The 18410-nt window shown below is 43.0% G+C and overlaps 1 long non-coding RNA gene across 2 annotated transcripts in view; it reads left to right on the plus strand.

Moving 5' to 3' along the window:
• Positions 1-5878: 5878 nt before the first annotated feature.
• The window catches only part of LOC144339854 (uncharacterized), a 50645-nt gene continuing 38113 nt past the window's right edge, over positions 5879-18410 (plus strand). For both annotated transcript variants that reach the window (XR_013415366.1, XR_013415367.1), the window contains exons 1-2: positions 5879-6002; positions 10266-10319. This is a non-coding gene — a long non-coding RNA (uncharacterized LOC144339854). The remainder of the gene's footprint in view (positions 6003-10265; positions 10320-18410) is intronic.

Below are 18410 nucleotides of genomic sequence, written 5' to 3' on the forward strand. Positions count from 1 at the left end.
CGGCTAGTTTTTTGTATTTTTTAGTAGAGACGGGGTTTCACTGTGTTCGTGAGGATGGTCTCGATCTCCTGACCTCGTGATCCGCCCACTTTGGCCTCCCAAAGTGCTGGGATTACAGGCATGAGCCACCGCGCCTGGCCAAGCTTTGGTTATTATCCAATACTACAGTCTTTTGTTTCTTAGGAATTCAGGCCTGCTTTGGTGACTGGGGGCTCTTTCCATTGGCTCCCTTTTGTGTGTGTGTGTGTGTGTGTGTGTGTGTGTGTGTGTGTGATGGAGTTCTGCTGTTCTTGCCCAGGCTGGAGTGCAATGGCGCTGTCTCGGCTCACTGCAACCTCCACCTCCCAGGTTCAAGCGATTCTCCTGCCTCAGCCTCCTGAGTAGCTGAGATTACAGGTGCACGCCACCACACCCTGCTAATTTTTGAGTTTTCAAGAGAGATGGGGTTTCACCATGTTGGTCAGGCTGGTCTCAAACTCCTGATCTCAGGTGATCCACCCAACTTGGCCTCCCAAATTGCTTGGATTACAGGTATGAGCCACTGCATCCAGCTATTGGCTCCTGTTTTACTTTGACTTAATGAAGCAACATTGTTGGTTTGGGGTAATACCTGAGGTTCGTTGCCTCATGCTGAGGAAATCAAGGATGCGGACACAAGTGGAGTGAGGTTAAGAGCAGAGGTTTAATAGGTGAAAGAAAGAGAGACTGGCTTGCAGAGGCAGTGTCTGATTTACATAGGGCCCAAAGATTGGTTGGACCAGGGGTGACATTTACATAGTGCATGAAGAAGCTGGCTACCCCACCCTAATCTTCTTATTAAGCAAATGGGTGTTCTACTCAGCCAGTGCCATGTTGTCTGCTCCTTACTGTACATGTGGTTGGCAAGGCAACAGGAAGATGGAGCCGCCATGTTGAACATGCTTGGCCCCCAGGTAGCCTTTTCCTACTGGCACAGCTGCCGGCATTCACCTGTGCAAGCTCCCAGCTTGCTTATCTATGTGTGTAGCTCGATTTTATAGGCTGCTCTTTGTTAGAAAAGAAATGATTTTGGGGCTGCTTTTCATTAAAAGGGAAACCTTACTGAAGACTTCCTTACCCTCACTATCTGCCTAAATAATTTCTTTTTAACTCCAATATCATTAATTTCATCTGTTTTTTTTTTTCCTGAACACTTTTTAACTTTTTTTGTTTGTTATTTTTCATCCTTCTTTGAATGTCTAAAGACCACACTTTTTGATAGTTCAAGATTATCCTAGCTCATATATTTACCGTCCCAACCCTAGTACCAGCCATTTCTTCAAACAGCCCTGACTCTTTTTCTTAAAGAATGATGGCTGGGCACGGTGACTCATGCCTGTAATCCCAGCACTTCGGGAGGCCAAGGCGGGTGGATCATGAGGTCAGGAGTTTGAGGCCAGCCAGGCCACGATGGTGAAACCCCATCTCTACTAAAAATACAAAAATTAGCTGAGCGTGGTGGTAGGTGCCTGTAATCCCAGCTACTTGGAAGGCTGAGGCAGGAGAATCGCTTGAACCAGGGAGGCAGAGGTTGCAGTGAGCTGAAAATGTGCCACTGCACTATAGCCTGGGCGAAAGAGCAAGACTCTGTCTCAAAAAAAAAAAAAAAAAAAAAAGATATTAGCTGGATGTGGCAGCTCACGCCTGTAATCCCAGTACTTTAGGGGGCCAAGGCAGGAGGATCACTTAAGCCCAGGAGTTTGAGACCAGCCTGGGCAATGTAGTCTCTACAAAAACTAAAAAAAAAAAATTTGCTGAATGTGGTTGCATGCACCTGTAGTCCCAGCTACTTAGAAAGCAGGAGGATCCCTTAAGCCCAGGAGTTTGAGGTTGCAGTGAATCATGATCACACCATTGCACTTCAGTCTGGGCAACAGAGTGAGACCCTGTCTCAATAATAATAACAAAAAATCTGGCTTTCCAGATTTTCTTTTTCTTTTCTTTTTTAAAAAATTAATTAGGCCGGGTGCGGTGGCTCACGCCTGTAATCCCAGCACTTTGGGAGGCCGAGGCGGGCGGATCACAAGGTCAGGAGATCGAGACCACGGTGAAACCCCGTCTCTACTAAAAATACAAAAAATTAGCCGGGCGCGGCTGTGGGCGCCTGTAGTCCCAGCTACTCGGGAGGCTGAGGCAGGAGAATGGCGTGAACCCGGGAGGCGGAGCTTGCAGTGAGCCGAGATCGCGCCACTGCACTCCAGCCTGGGCGACAGAGCGAGACTCCGTCTCAAAAAAAAAAAAAAAATTAATTAGATAGAGATGGGGTCTCACCATGTTGCCCAGGCTGGTCTCAAACTCTTGGTCTCAAGCAATCCTGCCTCAGCCTCCCAAAGTGTTGGGATTACAGGTGTGAGCCACCATGCCTAGCCTAATTTGTTTCTTTATATTGCTGATTAGTATTCTATTGCATGAATATATCCCAATTTGCCCAAGCATTTTTGAGAGCAAAACTTGCCTCTTCTAACTTTGTTCCAGTGGTTGAAGATCTGTAAATTAACTGACAATAGATACATTAGCAGGGGGACAATACTTGGCTTCTTTTCCTGCAAGTATCTTTGTAGGACATAATGCACCAAATGGCAGGATGCAGTTTTCAAAGAGGTGAAAATAGCTCAAAGACAACGAACAGGATTAGAATCTGATCCTGTGAGATTCTAAAATCTCAAGAGTGAGTTATTGTTTTCCATTGAAACATAAAATTTTTTGTACAGTCACCCTTATTTTTGTTCAAATATAATCAAAGTAAAATTATTCTTGTTTGCAAAATAAGTCTAGATTAGACTTAGAGTTTGCCTGATTATTTACAAAAGTGCAATAAGAATGGTAACCATATAGGGTTTTGTTTTTTTTTTTGAGACAGAGTCTCGCTCTGTCGCCCAGGCTGGAGTGCATCTCGGCTCACTGCAAGCTCCGTCTCCCAGGTTCGTGCCATTCTCCTGCCTCAGCCTCCCAAATAGCTGGGACTACAGGTGCCCACCACTGCGCTCAGTGAATTTTTTGTAATTTTAGTAGAGACGGGGTTTCACTGTGTTAGCCAGGATGGTCTCGATATCCTGACCTTGTGATCCGCCCGCCTCGGCCTCCCAAAGTGCTGGGATTATAGGCGTGAGCCACCGCACCCGGCCCCATATAGATCTTTTTAAGTTGGCTTTGCTGGAACTTTTCATATGGAATGTTAGGTTGAGGCCGGGTATGGTGTCTCATACTTGTAATCCCAGCACTTTGGGAGGCCAAGGTCAGGGGGTCACTTGAGCCTGAGAGTTCAACCAGCCGCCTGACCACATAGCGAAACCTGTCTCTATTTAAAAAAAAAAAAAAAGGAATGTCAGATTGGACTTTTAAACGCCCCCTTGAGGCTAGGAAGCCAAGCCAAGAATCTACCACCAGACTTCACCTGCAGTAACTGTAGATTTAGGTGAATTCTTCTCTTCTTGAAGTCCCCAAAATATCCTATTTTCTGGTCTTTTCAGGAAGTGACCATCTCTACTCACTTGTTAGGTTTGGAACTGTGTAATTCAGGTAACAGTATCCCTGTCACACAGAGGGTTTTGTAACCTAGAGGTTTTTGTGAACATTGGTTCTGTAAAGTCAACCTTAGTTCCTTAACATTGGCTGGTCATATCTGATCCTATGTACATCATTCTCAAATGGGACATTAGAGTCAACGCATTAGTGATATTACCAATTGTCTCAATTACGTCCTGTTATAAGGTAAAGAGATTCTTATTGAATTTATGCAAATAACTATATTGCCATGAAACTGAAAATATTCAATAAGAGTTTCTAAATTCTGGAGGGATCAGGCAGGGAGAAAAAGATAAATATTTCATTTCTGTTTATAAAAGTATAGTCTCCTAAATTATCACAAGATATAGTTAGCTTAAGAGAAAAAGTTTCTTTAAATCCAGAAAATAGAACATTAAAGAACCAGCAATAGTCGGGTGTGGTGGTGTATAATCTCAATTACTTAGGCAGCTGAAGTGGAAGGATGCTTCAACCCAGGAGTTCAAAACCAGTGTAGACAACATAGTGAGGCTCTAATACACCAAAGAAAAAAAAAAAAAAAAGCCTGGTGTGGTGGCATGTGCCTGTATTTCTAGCTACTTGGGAGGCTGAGGTGGGAGGATTGCCTGAGCTCCAAAATTCCAGGCTGCAGTGAGCTATGATGGTGGCACTGCACTCCAGTCTGGGACACAGAGCAATACGCTGTCTCTAAAAATAATAATAGTAGGCCAGGTGCAGTGGCTCATGCCTGTAATTCCAGCACTTTGGGAGGCCGAGGTGGGTGGCTTGCTTGAGGTCAGGGGTTCAAGAAGAGCCTGGCCAACATGGTGAAACCCCGTCTCTACTAAAAACACAAAAATTAGCCAGGTGTGGTGGCAGGCTCCTGTAGTCCCACCTACTGGGGAGGCTGAGGCAGGAGAATCGCTTGAACCTGAGAGGTGGAGGTTGCAGTGAGCCCAGATTGTGCCATGGTACTCCAGCAGCCTGGGTGACAGAGTGAGGCTCTGTCTCAAAAAAAAAAAAAAAAAAAAAAGAAGATGTAAATTAGCTATGGTTAAGATCTAATGAAAGTTCATTATAATGAAACTGGCAAGGAAATTTGGTTGTTTCAGTGGCATACAACAGTTAAAATAATAACTGGGATTATGGCTGATAACATTACACTGGGATTTATCTTGGACAACGAGGACATTGACAAATTTCCAGGGACTTGACACAATTTCTGAAACAATAACATTTTACCCATACAAATATAATCTAGAGAAGGTTAGTATCTCTTTCTCTCTCTCTTTTTTGAGACAAGGTCTCTGCCACCTAGGTGGGAGTGCAGTGGCCTAATCATGGCTTACTGCAGCCTCGACCTCTTGGTCTCAGGTGATCCTCCCACTTCAGCCTCCCTAGTAGCTGGGATTACCGGTGTGCGCCATCACACCCGGCTACTGTGTGTGTGTGTGAAAGCAAGTTTATTAGAGAAGTAAAGAAACAAAAGTATGGCTACTCCATAGGCAGAGCAGCCTAACTTTTGTATTTTTTGTAGAGATGGGTTGGTTGCCGGGTGCGGGGTTGTCCAGGCTGGTCTCAAACTCCTGGGCTCAAGCGGTTCTCCCACCTCAGCCGCCCAAGGTGCTGGGATTAAGGTGTGAGCCACTGTGCGTGGCTAAGTAGTTCTCATTTGACATTGCTTTCCATGTGATTTAACGTAACTTTAGAATTTTTATAGTTTTGTCTATTATTACTTTTTTTTTGAGACGGAATTTTGCTCTTGTTGCTCAGGCTGGAGTGCAATGGCGCTATCCCGGCTCACGGCAACCTCCGCCTCCCGGGTTCAAGAGATTCTCCTGCCTCAGCCTCCCGAGTAGCTAGTACAACAGGCATGCGTCACCACGCCCTTTTAAGTTTGTGTTTTTAGTAGAGACAGGGTTTCTCCATGTTGGTCAGGCTGGTCTGGAACTCCCGACCTCAGGTGATCCGCTCGCCTTGGCCTCCCAAAGTGCTGAGATTATAGGCACGAGCCACGGCGCCCCGCCAGCTTTGTATTTTAAATTTATGTCAACGGACTACTTTGAATGTTATGAAACTTGTAAAGTTTAGATCTACATTTATTTCGTTCCGATTAATTGTTCCTTTAACACTTTTGAGAAAGACACAGGATAGTGGGCCCCATTTTAGTTTGAACGTCCAAAATCATGGCATTAAACAATCTGAACACCGAATTTAATTAATTCAGCTAGACAGCCAGGAGGGGGCACGCGGCCACCGCTAAACAGTGAGCGAGCGCCGAGGGCCCCGCGCTGACCCAGATGACCAGCAGGGGGCGTGCGAGCCGCCTTGTCGGACCCCTGAGAAGCCCCCCACCGCCTCCGTGCTCCTCCGGTGGCCGCCAGCGCCAGGCCCGCAGTGAAGACCAGAACCTCATTTTCCTCAGCACAGATCTCAGCGGACACCGCCTCACTTTGGGACAACTTGAGGCTGCGTCAATGGTGAGTAAAAATCCTTCCTGTCACGGTCCTGACTACTGAGGAGCAGCCGGTCTTCAGAGCCCCCATTAGAGGAAGGGCTTCATGTGGAATTTTGGAAATAAAAAACCCCGGTTTCCACCACACACGAGGTCCTTCTCAACAGCTAAGACACAGTGGCTGCTAGCATAATGCCACGCAGCGGCCTTTTAATACTAACATCACAGTCAGAGGCTTACCAGGGAGACTGGTTTCCTAGTTTGGCGGAACTGGATTTGGGTCAGGCTTAGCTACTGGAATGAAGTTTGATGTCACCTCTGCTTTACTGACGCGGTATTGACGTGTTTGATTGACTGGTTGATTGATTATTTTTTTTCTAGAGACAGAGTCTCCCTATGTTACCCAGGCTGGTCTCCAAATCGTGACCTAAGTGCTGGGATTACAGGCCTGAGCCACCATGCCTTAGCCTTATTTTTCATTTTTGAGACAGAGTCTCACTCTGTCACCCAGGCTGGAGTGCAGTGCTCACTGGTGTGAGTGCAGTGGAGTGCACGATCATAGCTCACTGCAGCGTTGAACGTCTGGGCTGAAGGATCCTCCCGCCTCATGCTCCTGAGTAGCTGGGACTACAGGCATGCACCATCATGCCTGGCTAATTTTTAATTTTATTGCAGAGAAGATGTCTCACTATGTTGCCTAGGCTGGTCTCCAGCTCCTGGCTGCAAGCGTTCCTCATGCAAGCGAACCCAGCCCACATGGTTGTTTAAAAAAGTAATTACTGAGGTCAGAAGTTCAAGACCAGCCTGGCAAACATAGTAAAACCCCGTCTCTACTAAAAATACAAAAATTAGCCTAGTGTGGAGGCGGGCACCTGTAATCCTAGCTACTCAGGAGGCTGGGGCAGGAGAATCGCTTAAACCCAGGAGGTGGAAGTTGCAGTGAGCCGAGATTGTGCCACTGCACTCCAGCCTGGGCAACAGAGCGAGACTCCGTCTCGGGGGGGAAAAAATGTAATAACTTTTTGAGGCCGGGCAGGGTAGCTCACGCCTATAATCCTAGCACTTTGGGAAGCCAAGGCAGGAGGATCTCTTGAACCCAGGAGTTCAGGATCAGCCTGGCCAACATGATGAAACCCCATCTCTACTAAAAAATACAAAAACAGCAGGGCATGGTGATGTGTGCCTATAATCCCAGCTACTCAGGAAGCGGACGCAAGAGAATCTCGTGAACTTGAGAGGCAGAGGTTGCAGTGAGATTGCACCTTTGCACTCCAGTCTGGGCGACAGAGGGAGACTGTCTAAAATAAATAAATAAATAAATAAATAAATGTGATTACTTTTTGATCATTTCATTCTTATGGAAAACTTGCAATAGCAATACAAATCCTTGTCCTATCTATCAAAGTCTCCAGTGGTTATTGCTATACCAGATTTGCAATTTCACACAAAACACTTTTTTTACCCAAAGCAGGGACACTCTCCCAGGTAACAGTCACTCATCCCCTCATCAGGAAATCAACAAGAATTGGAAAAATTACCTGGGCGTGGTGGCACACGCCTGTGATCCCAGCTACTCAGGAGGCTGAGTCAGGAGAATCGCTTGAACCTGGGAGGTAGAGGTTGCAGTGAGCAGAGATGGACTCACTGCACTTTGGCCTGGGGGACAGAGTGAGACTCAGTCTCAAAAAAAAAAAGAAAAGGAAAAGAAATTAACATTTAACATGGCGTCCACATGACAATCTAGTCCTAAAACCTAATTTGCTTCATCACCTGCTCCAATGTGGGTGGGGAAAAAGATTATCTGCACTTTAAAAATTTTTTGTAACTCCTTGAGTGGCACATAAAGCAATTTTTATGCCAGACAGTGAACTTATATTATGGCTCTGAGCTCAAGATTTTAACCTGTCTGATCTTGAGAGCCTAACTTTTCTAAACATTTATATAATTATTCTAGACTATTAATCCTTCAATTACCTGTTTTGTCACCATACACAATTGTTAGGCAGGCAAACCTAAATTTACATTTCCGAAAGGGATAGCTCAGGTGTCTAGGTTGTTTATCATGGAACTATTGTTATTTGTAAAGTCATTAATTTGAAATGACTTTAAGTCTTTCTTTTAAAAATCTTGGCTCAAATGTCATAAGCAGTGATTTTTATCTCAACACCGGCAGAAAAGTCAGCAGATTGAAAGTAGGCAGAAAAAAAAAATAAAATAGAGAGAGAGAGAACTTCGAAGATTCTGCTTGTTAACCCCATAGTTGGCTGTAGTTTTCTTAGAGACCATCTGAGCTCTGAACTTTCCTTGATATAATTTACCCATCTGTTTCAAAATGTGCATGAGAATGAGCCATATTATTATGTCAGCATGGCTTTAGAGTTTAGGATTCCATTTCTTTTTCTTTTTCCTTTCTTTCTTTTTTCTTTCGTTTTTTGTTTTTTTGAGACAGACACTTGCTCTGTTGCCCAGGCTGGAATGCAGTGGCGTGACCTCAGCTCACTGCAACATCTCTGCCTGCTGGGTTCAGGTGATTCTCCTTTCTCAGCCTCCCGACTTGCTGGAACTACAGGCGTCTGCCACCATGCCTGGCTAATTTTTCTATCTTTAGTAGAGATGGGATTTCGCCATGTTGGCCAGGCTGGTCTTGAACTCCTGACCTCAAGTGATCTGCCCACCTCAGCCTCCCAAAGTGCTGGCATTACAGGCGTGAGCCACTGCACCCGGCTTCATTCCATTTCTTATTAATCTCTTGAGAGCCCAGAAATTCCCATAAATCTTTTCAGGGAATGTCAGGAGTTTGGACCAATATTTTACATGAATTTCAGTATGGTAACCACATTCCTTCATCGAAGTAATACTTTTCACGACACACTGCATAAGTAACATTTGTGGAAACGTCTTTTAAAAATAGTATGTAAATAACATTTCAGAAGCCTGTTTAACATGACTACAAACACTTCACTACATTCATTACTTCCTTACATGGAAGTTACACTGTTCACAACAAACTTTGTAAGTAGCATTTAAAATTTTTCTTCTACTTCTTTCCTATTTGGATGTCTGTCACGCTTTTTCTTGCTTGATTGCTGTGGCTAGGACTTCCCATACTATATTGAATAGACATGGTGAGAGTTGGCATCCTTGTCTTGTTCCTGATCTTAGAGAAAAAAATATTTTCACAGTTAAATATAATGTTAGCTATGGGCTTGTCAGAGATAGTCTTTGTTGTGCTGAGAAACATTACTCTTCTTTCAACATTCCTCTTTTGTTTTGGAGACAGGGTCTTGCTCTGTCACCCAGGCTGGAGTACAGTGGTGTGATCTTCTCTCACTGCAACCTCTGCCTCCTCAGTTCAAGTGATTCTCCTGCTTCAGCCTCCTGAGTAGCTGGGATTACAAGTGTGTGCCACCGCACCCACCTAATTTTTGTATTTTTAGTAGAGATGGGGTTTCACTATGTTGGCCATGGCTGGTCTGAAACTCCTGACCTTAGATGATCCACCCACCTTGGCTTCCCAAAGTGCTAGGATTACAGGTGTGAGCACCACACCTGGCCTAATGGGAGAATTTTCATTAGTGATTAAATCTGCTTATTCATTACTGGTCCTTTCAGGTGTTTTTTTTTTTTTTTTTTTTTTTTTGAGATGGAGTCTCCCTCTGTCACCCAGGCTGGAGTGCAGTGGCACGATCCCTGCTCACTGCAAGCTCCACCGCCTCCCGGGTTCACACCATTCTCCTGCCTCAGCCTCCCGAGAAGCTGGGACTACAGGTGCCGCCACCACGCCCGGCTAATTTTTTTTTTGTAGTTTTAGTAGAGACGGGGTTTCACCGTGTTTGCCAGGATGGTCTTGATCTCCTGACCTCGTGATCCGCCCGCCTCGGCCTCCCAAAGTGCTGGGATTACAGGCGTGAGCCACTGCGCCCAGCTCCTTTCAGGTTTTATATTTCTTCATGATTCAGGCTTAGTAGGTTGTATGTGTCCAGGAATTTGTCTGCTCCTTCTGAGTTATCCAATTTGTTGGCATATATTGTTCACAGTAGTCTCTTATAAGCCTTTGTTTTTCTGTGGCGTAGCAATCGTATCTCCTCTTTCATCTGCTTTTATTTGAATGTTTATTTTTTCTTAGTCTAGCTAGCTAAAGGTTTATTAGTTTTATTTATCTTTTCATAATCTAATTTAATTTTGTTGATTTTTCTATTGTTTTCTTGTTGCTATTTTATTTATTTTGCTCTGAACCTTATCATTTCCTTCTTTCTGCTAATCTTGAGCTTAATTTGTTCTTTTCTAGATCCTGGAAGTATACTGTTAGTTTGTCTATTTGGAATCTTTCTTCTTTTGTGAGGTAGGCATTTATTACTATAAACTTTTCTCTTAGAGAAGCTGCATTCCGAATGTTTGGTATGTAATTTTCACATTTTTGTTTGTCTCAATAGATTTTTATTTTATTTTTTTGAGACGGAGTGTTTGTCACCCAGGATGGAGTGCAATGGCATGATCTTGGCTCACTGCAACTGCTGCCTCCCAGGTTCAAGCAATTCTCCTGCCTCAACCTCCCAAGTAGTTGGGACTATAGGCACGTGCCACCACACCTGGCTGATTTTTGTGTTTTTAGTAGAGATGGGGTTTCACCATGTTGACCATGTTTCACCATGTTGGCCATCTTGATACTCCTGACCTCAGGTGATCCACCTACCTGGGTCTCCCAAACTGCTGGGATTAAAGGCATGAGCCACTGTGCCCGACCTCAATAGATTTTTAAATTTCTTCTTTGAGGCTGGGCACAGTGGCACACACCGGTAATCCCAGCATTTAGGGAGGCCAAGGCAGGCAGATTGCTTAAGTCCAGAAGTTTGCGACCAGCCTGGGCAACGTGGTGAAACCCCGTCTCTATAAAAAATAAACAATTAGCCAGACATGGTGGTATGTGCCTGTAGTCCCAAGCTACTGGGGAGGCTGAGGTGGGAGGATCACTTGGACCCAGGAGTTTGAGGTTGTGGTGAGCTATTGAGGGACTAAGTGGCTAAGTTGGCTGGACTTCCTGGGTCAATAGGGACTTCCCTAAGGGGACTTTCCCCTAAGCCAAAATGAGTCATAGCTGCAAGCTAAGGGATTGAAACTTCAACCAATCAAAGGGGACTTTCCCCTAAGCCAATATGAGTCACAGCTGCAAACTAAGAGATTGAAACTTCAACCAATCATATAGGGAGTTTAAGCTCTAGCTGCAGCCTAATGTTTTTAACCAATCAGGCCCACCAACCCACAAGCGGATAGAAAATAAGCTAATCCTATAGGACAGGAAAAGGAAAAGGGGAGGAGTCATAAGGGCATATGAGCATAAGACACCGAAGCCAGAAACTGCAACCCTTCTGGGTCCCCTTCCATTGTGTGGAAGCTTTACTTTTGCTTTCGCTTTACTTTCACTTTTGTTTTAATAAATCTTGCTGCCACACACTCTTTGGGTCCATGCATTTCTCTAATTGAGCTGTAACACTCGCCACTGTGGTCCACGGCTTCATTCCTTGAAGCCCGTGAGACCACAAACCCTTCCATTGAGAAAAACCTTTGATTGGAAGAAGACTTATCATCTCACTATGGTGTCACTGCACTCCAGCATCTAGTATGACTGATAGAGTGAGACCCCATCTCAAAAAAAAAAATTTCTTCTTTGACCCATTGGTTGTATAGGAGCATGTTGTTTAAATTCTACATATTTGTGAATTTTCTGAAATTACTACTATTATTGATTTCTAGTTTCATACCATTGTGATCAGAAAAGATACTTGTTATGATTTCAGTTTTCTTAATTTGTTATGACGTGTTTTGTGACCTGATACTCTATCTTGGAGAATATTCCATGTGCACTTGAGAAGATTGTGTATTCTGAATGATATGGTTTGTAGCTGTCCATAAGATCTGAAACATTATTTAAACATGTGTCTTCAGACACTTCACTACATACATTACTTCCATTCACTAAAATAACCCTGTTCATAACACATTAAGTAGCTCTGTCACCCAGGCTGGAGTGTAGTGGCACGATCACAGCTCACTGCAGCCTAGAACTCCTGGACTCAAGTGATCCTTCCACTTCAGCCTCCCAGAGTTCTGGGACTACGCCACCATGCTCTGCTAATTTTAAATTTTTTGTAAAGACAGGGTATTGTTGTGTTGCCTAGGCTGGTCTTGAACTCCTGGACTCAAGCAATTCTCCTGCCTCGGCCTTCCAAAGTGCTGGGATTACAGGCATGAGCCACCATGCATGACCACTAAGTAGCTTTCAAAGAAGCATCTTTCAAACAAGTATGTTTGTCATTTATTATATGCATGAGTGTGGTAAACCACTTTCATCCACTGAGTTAACACTGTTAACAACATAGTGTGTAAGTTACATTCTTTAGAAACATCTTTTATTTTTTAATAAAAATAATTAATTAATTTTGTAGAGTCTCATTATGTTGTCCAGGCTGGTCTGGAACAAAAATTAGCATAGTGGCATGCACCTGTAATCCCAGCTACACGGGAGGCTGAGGCAGGAGAATTGCTTGAACCCAGGAGATGGAGGTTGCAGTGAGCCAAGATTGTGCCATTGCACTTCAGCCTGGGCGATAGAGCGAGACTCTATCTCAAAAAAAAAAAAAAAAAAAAAAAAAAGTTGATTCAGTTCACAATTAATGCAAATGTTTTAAAACTGGGTTTCTGATATTTGTAAATGTCGTTCTTTATTACATAAAAGTGTATTACCATTAAAGTTGGTATTGTATTGCTTTCAAAATGAGAAGATAGGCTGGGCACAATGCCTCACACCTGTGATCCCAGCACTTTGGTAAACCAAGACAGGATGATCACTTGAACCCAGGAGTTCAAGACCAGCCTGGGCAACATAGTGAGACCCTGTCTCTACCAAAAAAAAAAAAAAAAAAAAGGGTGCAGTGGCATATGCCTATAGTCTCAGCTAGTCTCAGCTACTCAGGAGGCTGAGATGGGAGGACTGCTTGGGCCTGGATGGTTGAGGCCGCAGTAAGCCACACACCACTACCCTCCAGCCTGGGCAAAAGAGCGAGACTGTCTCAACTGTCTCAAAAAAAAAAAAAAAAAAGAAAAGAAAGAAATATGGTCTGTAAAACTCTTAGCACCTTGTCTGAAACATAAAGCTTGCTTAATAAATGGTAGTTAATGTAATTTCTAGAAGTTAGCAAAAGAGACTAACTGCCCAAGGGGTTCACCTTACCCACTGCCCAGACAAGAGCCAATTCATCAAGATAGGGGAATTGCAATAGAGAAAGAGTAATTCACATGGGGTCGGCTGTGCCGGAGACCGAAGTTTTATTATTACTCAAATCAGTCTTCCCCAGCATTCACCCACCTTGGCCTCCCAAAGTGCTGGGATTACAGGTGCGAGTCACTGCACCTGTCCTGGGGAGCAGTTTTTAAGGATAACTTGGTGGGTGGGGGGAAGCCAACAAGCCAGGGGTGCTGATTGGTCAGGGATGAAATCACAGGGAGTCAAAGCTGTCTGCCTGTGATGAGTCAGTTCCTGGGTGGGGGCCACAAGATCAGATGAGCCAGTTTATTGATCTGGGTGGTGCCAGCTGATCCATCAAGTATAGGGTCTGTAAAGTATCTCAAGTCCTGATCTTAGGAGCAGTTTAGGGAGGGTCAGAATTTTGTAGCCTCCAGCTTCATGATTCCTAAACCATAATTTCTAATCTTGTGGCTAATGTTAGTCCTACAAAGACAATCTAGTCCCCAGGCAAGAAGGAGGTCTGCTTTGGCAAAGGGCTGTTACCGTCTTTTAGTAAACTATAAACTATAAACTAAGTTTCTCCCAAAGTTAATTCAGCCTATGCCCAGGAATGAACAAGGACAACCTGGAGATTAGAAGCAAGATGGAGTCAGTTAAATTAGATCCCTTTCACTGTCTCAGCCATACTTTTGCAAAGGTGGTTTCAATCCCTCCCTTTGGGTTTTATAACACCTTAATCTGAAGGTGTAGGCTATGAAGATGGGAAAAGGCCATTGATCACTTTGGCTTCTTCCTGCTGAAAGGGGACATAGTGGGAATGAGAGTGAAACCCAAGGTGGGAAGAGTGGAACTGCTTTGCAATTGTCTGAGCATATTCATGCAGACCTGGTTGAGCTTCTAAGGCTTGCAAGGCAAAAACATTAGTATTCTCATCTATAGTTTTAGTGCAGTATTTATGTGAACAGCATACTATAAGGTAAATAATGAGTCCTAGGATGAGAAGTACAATTCCCAAGTTTAAAAGCAAAGATTTGAAAGCATTAGTTTGGTGATTTCTAACCTACAAAGAATTTAGAATTTAGTCTAAACTGCAGAAAAAACCTCAAGAACAGCTAACAACAGTGTACTTTAGTTTTTCTTTTGAAGCACAAGTTTTCTCTCTCCAGTCCCTGTTTTTATTAAAAACAAATCATGATAGAACTAATTTGCTTACAAAATAAACTTCAGTCTTACTGTACTTGGTCTGATTATTTGCATAAAGTGCAGCAAGAATAATTATTTTTCAATTAGGTTTCTTAAATTGGCTTTGATAGAACTCTCTTCCATGAAGAATCTCAGATAAGACTTTTTAAAAGCCAACCCCAGCCATGGATTTGTACCCTCAAATACCTATGAGTTGGGTGAATTCCTCTTCTCTTGAGGTCCCAAGATAACTTGGTGTTCCTGGGCCTATTAGAAAATGACATTCTTTACTTACCACAGATCACAAACCTTGTACAGGGACTCTGTGTGGACAAGGTATAAGGCCAGATGCCCCAGTGGGCTTTAATTGGCTCTAAAAGTCCACTTTGATTCTTTAAAGGAAGCATGTCATTCAAGTCAAAGCCTTGGTAAAATAACCAATTTCTCCAGTTGTGTCCTGTTACAAAAGAAAACAGATTCTTATTGCACTTATGCAATTAACTATACTGCTGTAAGTTGAGAATACTCACAAATAGTTTCCAAATTATGGAGAAATCAGGTAGAAAGGAACAAATATGCTCCAAGTTTTGTTCACAAGAGTATATTTTACTCACTTGTTAAAAGTTGCAAATAGCTCTAAAGAAATAAGTTATCTTGACTCTGAACACAAAAGGTTTAACAATGTTTAACACAGTAGCTCTCCATGAGAGTCCTAGAAGTTTGGTTTTTTTCCTCTATTCCAATAGCACATTTTTTTTTTTTTTTGAGACAGAGTCTTGCTCTGTCACCTAGGCTGGAAGTATAGTGGCGTGATCTTAGCTCACTGCAACCTCCACCGCCCAGTCAAGAAATTCCCCTGCCTCAGCCTCCTGAATAGCTGGGATTACAGGTGCATGCCACCACGCCCAACTAATTTTCATATTTTTAGTAGAGATAGGGTTTCACCATGTTGGCCAGGCTGATCTTGAACTCCTGACCTCAAGTGATCTGCCCATCTTGGCCTCCCAAAGTGTTGGGATTACAAGCATGAGCCACCACACCTGACCAATAGTCCAGTTTTTAAAATTATCTGAGACCTGAACTCAGAGTCCTGTATCTGATTATAAACTACCTTTTGAAAAGGACTAAAGCAAAACAAAATGTCTGTGAATGACAAAAGTCTATAGCTACAACCGACTAGGAATTTTGGTTACTTCTGTGGCACACAACAATTTTACATAGCAATTATAATTATTGATAAAGTACACTAAATTATATCAACATTTTAGAAGTTTCTCATAATTTTGGAACACATACCAATAACGTATTTATGCAAACATAGTCCAAAGGAAACCAAACACTATTCACTCTTATATTTGAAAGGTTTTTTTTCTATTCTAATGTCACAATATCCCAGTTATTCATCAGAAACCTGGATTTAAGAGTACCTGTTAGGCTGGGCGCTATGGCTCACACCTGTAATCCAAGCACTTTGGGAGGCCAAGGCAGGCAGATCACCTGAGATCAGGAATTTGAGACCAGCGTGGTCAACATGGCGAAACCCCGTCTCTTCTAAAAATACAAAAATTAGCCAGGTGTGGTGGCAGGTGCCTGTAATCCCAGTTACTTGGGAGTCTGAGGCAGGAGAATTGCTTGAACCCGGGAGGCGGAGGCTGCAGCGAGCCAAGATTGTGCCATTGCACTCCAGCCTGGGGGATAAGAGCGAGACTTTGTCTCCAAAAAAAAAAAAAAAAAAAAAAAAAAAGAGCACCTGTTAAATTTTATAGCTGATTATAAAATTACCTTTTACAGAGGAGCAAAGTGAGACAACAATTGTCTGTGGATGACAAAAACATTTTAGGGCAGCCACAGTTAAAGGCACAATTGACAAGGAAATTTACCTTTGTGGCATACAGTCATTTTTGGACTTTAGAGGACCCAATATCTAAAATATTAGGTTAGAAAGAGACATAATTTATAATTTGATTTTGGGACGTTTGTCAAATATCGAAGGTTTAAATCAAATAGATTCTCGAACTCCTGACCTCATGATTCGCCCACCTTAGCCTCCCAAAATGCTGAGATTACAGATGTGAGCCACTGCGCTCAGCCAGGCACTTATTTTTCTAAGCCAATTAATTAGAGCTCTTTTATATATAAACACACACACACACCACATATAAATACAGACAGACAGAAGATTCAGCACTTGAAAAATTTTTCATTGCCAGTTTCTTAATTGGATTACTGGCTTCAGGCTGGAGCCCTTGGAGGAACAGGACCAGGAGAGCATCCATTTCTAGGGTCAAATAAGCAGCGAATAAGCAGCTGAAGCCAAAGGCAGAGCCCCAAAATTAAGGGTGCCATTTTATACTGGATCCCCAAAAGGAGAAGACAGTGCAGTGCTTCCACTCTGCATTTCACTGCAGGTACCCAAAGCTAATCAGCCCATTTTGTAATTAGCCCATCCTTCATGGGAGTCTCATCTCCCAGTGTCGGGTGGGGATGTTCCCTTATCTTCCAGGTGGGAGCATGCTTCTCTGATCCAAGTATGCAAAGAGTCAAGTATCCCTCCATAAGTACTATTAACCATCCCTTAAAGTATATTTCCTACCTAGTGGTTATGCACAAAGCTCTCTCATAATGCAGAGTAATTTCTGATACCCCCAAAACTCAAAACCGTCAGATAACACAATGTAAAACACAGCCTTTGATTTTGAGAGGGAGCTATCCGCTTTTAATTCCTAGGGTTTCATAAGGAAAACAGATGTTTTTTCCCAGAACGGGGTCTGTGATACCTCCTCTGTTTTTCCCAATGAATCCCAGGCTACCAGAAGTTATCTCAGGGCCTCTCATGTGTGCATGAAGAGTGGCAAGACAAAAAAAAAAAAAAAAAAAAAAAAAAAAATTGGAGGAAAATAACTCAGTTGACTGAGAAGAAAAAAAAACCTTTTTCCAGAAAAACAAGGTCCAAGAAGAGAAAAACATAAGGGCCTTTAAAATACATCTATAGCTTGGTTATCCACTTTTAATTAAGCTGAGTTTTAACCATAGTGCTCTTTAAAAAAGAAATCCTTTCAGATCTCTTATTACCTGACTTAGGCATGCCAAGCCGCCAATATTTCTAGTTTCTGAACTTTACCAAAGGTAACCTTCTAGGTGCTTCAAAGACATGGTAGGCAGTTTATTTTTTATAAGATTTAGAATCTCCACAAAGTAGCTCAGAGAAAGGAAAATTCAAGAGAAGAAATTAGAAGCTATCCATTGGAGGGGAGAAAAACCTCAATAAGCGGCAAAGTTACAGAAGTAACAAACCAGAAAGGAGTCATTCCAGATACCAACAATTGAACCTAGGGCACTTACAAAAGATAATGCTTTAGTTACTGAGCTATCTGGCATTGAGCAATTTCTAGCTTTCCCCAGGAGGAGCCTAAAGAAGCCAGTTTCAAACTTGCAAGACTTTTAACTGTTCAAGAAAAAATTTTAGGACTATGATATGAACCCCCAGATTCCTGTCTTTTGGATGGTGGAAACCGAAAGAAAGTATCTCCACATTGTCACAAAGTTAAGTTCTTACGGACACACACACAAAACAAGACAGAGAAATTTCATACAGTATTGGCTTCAGGAACCCGCAGCAAAGTTTGTAACTGACCAGCCTGCTGAGCTGGATTGAAAAGCAGGCTTATAGGGGTCCTAAACCCACGTTCTGTGCTGTGATACCCCTCTCTCCATTACAGAACGCAGAAGGACAAATTCTTAGCACAAACTACACCAGATTTGCTACAGCCTAAGACTAGTCTCGCAAATCCTTTTTTCTACTAATCAAACTCTCGCAGAGGAGACAAATGGTTTACTGTTTACCAAGACAGAGAAAGAGAGAGAGAGACCAGAAACTTGGCCAATAAGAATTTCTTACCCTTTTTGCTGGTGTATCAGGTTTCCGGGTTCCCTTTCTCTGCAGCTTCCAGAAGAACAGAGTGGCTTCTGACGCCCCTGCTTGCTTGTTCTATAGCTGTGGGGTTCAAG

The sequence above is a fragment of the Macaca mulatta genome, chromosome 3, assembly GCF_049350105.2.
Source record: "Macaca mulatta isolate MMU2019108-1 chromosome 3, T2T-MMU8v2.0, whole genome shotgun sequence".
NCBI lineage: Eukaryota > Metazoa > Chordata > Mammalia > Primates > Cercopithecidae > Macaca > Macaca mulatta.